This window comes from Chrysemys picta, chromosome 8 (assembly GCF_011386835.1).
Source record: "Chrysemys picta bellii isolate R12L10 chromosome 8, ASM1138683v2, whole genome shotgun sequence".
Lineage (NCBI taxonomy): Eukaryota > Metazoa > Chordata > Testudines > Emydidae > Chrysemys > Chrysemys picta.
Window position 1 is genome coordinate 25,696,062 of NC_088798.1, and position 6,000 is coordinate 25,702,061.

The following is a 6,000-nucleotide window of genomic DNA, read 5'->3' on the forward strand; positions in this document are numbered from 1 at the left end:
GGAAAAGAAAAGCACATCAAGGGAAAGAGTGAGCAGGACTGATATCCTAATGATCATCCACTATAGCCTCATGGGGTGACGAGTCAGGGGTTGTCTCTGGTCCTCACACTTGTTTCCTTCTGTAGTTTGGTTTATTTGGCTTTGGTGACTGTACCAGGCTTTTGGCCACAAGTGAAGCAACCTGGAAGAGGTGAAAGCACAAAGCCAAATTTTTCTTCCAATGGAAGCACCAAAAGAAAATGTCCCCAAAAATGTTTCCCTTGTTTCTTAAATAGGCTGTTCCATGATCTTCCAGACCCTTCTAGTAGTTTCCATTATTGCATAGATGACTAGATTGTGCCAGATAAGCATTTGTGTAAGGAATGGGGTGGATCTACTCTGCCCAGATAAAGATGGGGAGAGATTAATCCATCCCTGAGCTCCTGGATGGGCAGGAGGAGCACAGTCTGTACCATCCTTTAGGATAGTGTCGCCGTCTCTTTCTGGGGTACTCAGACCATTCCATTGACCAGGGCAAATGGGGTTTTACTACTTCCCCATCCCCTTTGGGCTGATGTGCCCTCCTTGACCCCTCCACATGCCCTGTCAAGGGATGGGGAAACACTGCTCCAAACTTCCATGTGAATTTGTTTACAGTTCCGGTCTTGGCATTTTAGTTTAACAAATTAAAATTATTTGAATACAAGAATTTCGGACTGTTTTTCACTTATTTCCACTTATTTTATTGGCATTTGAATAAAACATATGTGCAGGTTACTGGAAACTTGCTACACTGTTCACCTCCTTAACTCTCAGGTCCAAAATAGATTCTAAAAATCAGAAAGCAGCTATAGTTCAGCACTACACAGCGAGAGACTGAGCGCATGAGACAGTGTGAGAGAACAGCACATGTACATTAGAAAATAGTCCAAGGACCTGATTCACTTGCTGCAGGATACAAGTAACTTCACTGGGAATAATTTATATCCTGTGGTGCGAAGATAGGTCTCCAAAGAGCCTATACAGGAAAAAAACCAGAGGGTTCTCTATATACAGCAAATGGCTCACTTCTTACAAATCAAAATTGCTATGTGCTTTCAAAGTAAAAGAAGTAACAGCACTTAAAGTATATATGTGTACGGCAGGTTAACAGGGGAGCCATTTCATCCCACGTTTCTTTAGCTTTCTTGTGTCATTAGGCAAGAAGTCTTCAACAACAGTTTATACTAACCTCATTACAGACCATGCAATCTTGGGGACGGCTTTCTATACAGCCTCTTCCCCCAACTGTTCATGATCAAGAAGGACACAGTTCACAGTTTCCCCTTTCCCCAATTTTATTCAGTTTTTATAAAAGCTTGCGGTAAGTAATGAACGTTCATTTCTATGAGCACATTGAAAAACATCTATGTGATGGTTACGTGAGAGCTTCATAGCCCTTTACAGTCCATAGTACAGAAGCGAGCCTTTGGGGCGCCTCAAAAAGTTTTAAAACACTTGATTTCATTCAGGGAAGAATCAAAGAGTTTCAGGAGGAGAAATTGTCTTTCCACACATAAAAATGAAGGGATCTTTTAGCGAGATGACAGCAAACCTGCGTTCTGTAATCCCGCAGGGGTTCTTTTAATAAGTCACTGAAAAGTTCCATTTGATGAGTTAAACCTTCCATTTTTTTCATACTTATTATAGCCAAGGAGGTGCTAACCTAATACAATGGGCAAGGGGGCGTTAACACATTACAATAGACTAGACAGAGTTAGTACAATACTGGGCAATAAGGGACCTCAGTACAATGAGTGAAAGAGGCAGTGTCTGCCACACAAAAATGTGTTTTAGAAGAGAATGCTTTAGGCTGTTACTGGTCATTTTATAGCTGCCATTACAACCAAATGATATTAATTAAAGATATTTAAATATTTCCCTACTATTTTTTTAAACAGAGTGCCTAAAGATTCATAGGTCAGAAGGGACTGTTTTCACCATCCAGTCGGCCCTCCAGAATAACACAGCCCAGAGATTTTTATCCACTGATTTCTGCACCTAACTAGAGTCAGGCAAAATTTTTTGGACAAAAGGTTTATTCACTGGAAAATACCATTTAGGCCTCTATGTATATGGAAATAGTAAAAGAAAAATGTCAGTATGTCAACTTCTCTTTTCAAAATGATGTTTTGTTTTGCAATTTATCAAGATTTATTTCAAACAGATTCGAAAACACCTAAGAATGAAACAAAAAAACCTGGAAAAAATAGTTTTTGGTTGAACTAAATATTTAATTTGACCCGACATAAAATTTCATTGCTATTTTGGTGAGAAAAAAACAAAAAAATTACTATTTTGGGTAGACCCAAAATGAAAATTTTGTCCGATTTTTCAGTTTGGCCACATATTCACTTAGCTCCACATCTAACTCAACAAATTGGAGTTATAGAGATGGAGTTAAGCGAGGGATTAATTTGGCCTAATAAATCAGATACCATGGTGATGAGAGTCATATTACCATGTAGATAGATAGATTAGCTAGCTAGATGTAGATGGGAATGCAGCAATATTGTTGCTGGTAGTATTGGACTATATCTGAATACAATTTGCATAAATTAAAGCTGCTTGCTCTGTGATCTATAGGCAAAGCGAGCCTCCAATGTCCACCTTTGTTTCCCTGATTATATCCAGGCCCATCAGTTCTCTCACTTCCATTCATATTCACTTCCCATTTCGTGCCTGAATATCACACAAAAAGTATGATACATCAGCCATACATTCCTGCTGAAAGAAAGAAAGATGCATTTGTCAGAAGAGAAGAGAAGAGAAGAGAAGAGAAGAGAAGAGAAGAGAAGAGAAGAGAAGAGAAGAGTATTCCTATCTGTCGCTTCATTGTAAAGCACAATGTGGGAACAGTCTTCTCAAAAGAAATTCACAACATGCACTATGTAAATTTCCATAGGTATTCAGCAAACTAAATTCTGCAAATGTATGTGACCTACTTTATTTCAGACTATTTAACACCTAACGGTATCCCTACTGCCAATCAAAATGACAACTTCAAATGTTATATATGCCCTTGATCTGAGAAGAACTGAACTGTTGATGGATGACTTGAATAAGACTCAGGAAAGCTATAGGAGAAAATGAGATGTGTAAGAACTAGATTTTACAGCCCTGTTGCACAGATGCACTGTTAGGGAAAAAGCACTGTTCATCCTGTTGACGTGTGGCCAGACTGAGGCATACAAGGTAGACTGATGCCTCTGAGCATAAATTTAACATTCTGAGTTACAATTTAAGATCATTTTAATATTCATATTAAGGGCAGCTGAGAATCCAGGTAGCATTCTGAGTGATTACAAAAAACCCTAATAGCAAAGCTTCATACAAAACACTGAGGTGCTAGGAAATAACTGTCAGCAATCATAATGTATGATGCACACTAATTTTATGGATGCAGATGCAAAGAGAAGGGAAGCCAAATGCTTTTGGAGTTAGCTACTGCTGTGCTCTCAGTACAATTTAAAGAGGTCTGTGCTGACTACTGGACCTTATTTCAATGGCTTTGTATCAAGGAAAGTGGGCCTTGCTGTCCAGTACATGCAAGCTGCTTAGTGGTATGTAAGCATGAATTTAGTAACCAGAGCACATGTATAAATTAGAAATATAGTTAGATGCTTGGGTTCAGTATTACTCAGTGGATGTGTGCTAAGATAAAGGGATCTGAGGAAATATTTCTGGATTCCTTTTGACAACTCTACTGAAGGAAGGGGAAGGATGGTCTTGTAGTTAAGGTACTCGCCAGGGACTGAGGAGAACTGGGTGAAATTCCCAACTCTGGCACGGACTTTCTGTTTGATTCTGGGCAAGTCACCTCATCTGTTTGTACCTGTTCCCTGTCTGTGACAAGGGGTCTTGTTTATTTAGCTTGTAGGGTCTTTGGGGCAGGGTTTTTTTCTCACTATGTGAACGTACAACATTTAGACCATGGGGCTCCAATCCCAGTTGGGGCCACCAAAGTACACATAATGATAATAATATTACATTGGCATTGCTGAGAGCTGGCTGTGTCTTCAACAGATTCCTTCAATGAGCTGTGGTTAAGCGGAAAGGCTTACATCATCAAGCACAAAAGGATTTGGCTAGTGCATCCAGCATTACAAACTCTGCAAAGATGGCACAAAATAGATTTTGAGCAAACTTCCACTTTATTCTTCCAGCAGGGATTTCTCTAGTTCAGTGGTCTACAACCTTTGCAGCGCTGAGAGTCACTCTTCTCATGAGCCCAAGGGCCACAACTAATTTACATAAACATATTTACTAAATCTGCAGAGATGTCATATCAGATAGTATCCCCATGATGCATTTACAGTATGGAACTTGAATACATCCGATATATTTTCCAATCCTTAAAACTGTTTTTTCTTGCTTTTTATTTCTCTTTCTCCCCTATTTTATTCCCCTTTCTCCATCCATCTGCTACTTTCCTTCTCTCGTGTAGTTTTCTTTCTCCCTTTTATTAGTCTTTCCCACTTTCTTCTGGCCTTTTTCCCATTCCCATTTCCCATTTCCTTTCTCCATCTATTCCTTTCCCCTCTCCATTTCCCCCAATACCCTTTTCTCAATTTCATAGCTGTTCACTACTCCCCCCCCAATTATTACTCAGTTCCCTCTTTCCACTACCCCTTTTTGCCCTCCTCTTTCATTCTTTCTTTCTCTGTTGTCCTTCTCCAGTCTCCTTTCTTTTTGATTATTCTTCTTGTCTCATTGTCTTCTCTTCCTCCTCCTTTATTCCCTGTCCACACTCTCCATGTCTTTTGTTACATTCCTGCTCTCCTTCCTCATTTCCTTCCCTTTTCCAGCCCGTCTCCTCCATTGCCCACTAACTCATGCCCATTGTCCCACATCTCCTACTCCTTTCCCTAGTGGCACCTCTGGAAGGCTGGATCATGGAGTGAAAACAAAGCTCCTCCTCTCCGTTACCTAAAGCTCTTGGTTGCTAGCACTTTGTTCCTGTTCCTGCATCACACCACATTCTACATAACTTTGCCCAGTGTCAAAAAGTCAAAACTTACACCAAACTATTGTGTACTCTTACAGCTCTAGTCAGAACAGAGAGCTCAGAAGGAGACAAAGCACAAAAGAGTTAAGGTTCAAAATATAGTTCACTTATAAAAATACTATCATTATATGGTTTCAGAAATTATAAATATTTGTAGCTATATTAAAAAATATCCCAAACATTAAACTCCAATGAAAGCTGAAGTTCCTACACCAATCTTAAATTTGTTCCAATATCTCTGGCTTCTCCCAATCATGCAGCAGAGAGTTTAACCACTTGCTACATGAGTTTTGATCCATATTTGTGATATAGCAATGTATTTGCTGGGGAAAAATGCACATTCCTTTGCAACTTGGCTTTTTACAAGTGTTGAAAGATCTACCAATGAAGGCTGCAAGGACCAGCTCCTGGTCCATTGAACGCCATGTGGGTTTTACCATTGGTTTCAATCGAACCACAGTTTGGCCCTTTGAGTTGTGTGGTCTTTTTTTATTCGGTGTGTTGGATGGAGAAGATACAGGACAATGTATGGTCTCTATGTGGAGAGTACTGCCTCCAATCTAAGGACTGTATTCAATATTCTTTCCCTGTCACTTGACTGTCCTTGAGGAATTAAGTGATGTGGAGACAGGTTACAGTGGGATGATGAGATTTTTTCTGTCCTATATTTATGAATGAAGATGGGAAATACAGTAGTTTCTGGCCATTAGTGAGGAGTTTGTTTTTCTGAAGCTCAGTTACATGTGATTTGTTTTGCAGCTAACAAGATAGTATATTGAACGAGTGAGTGCCTATGATCTGTACTGCAAAGGGAGTAAGGTGCTCCTTAGTGTATATGTGAATACTAAAGGTGCTCCTTAGTGTATATGTGAAAGCTTGGTGGAATATGGGAGCATGGTTAGAGTTGGTCTTAACCTTGAGAAACTCCAAAATGGCCAATCGAGGTCTAATGCAGCAGTTTTCATTGGGGATAG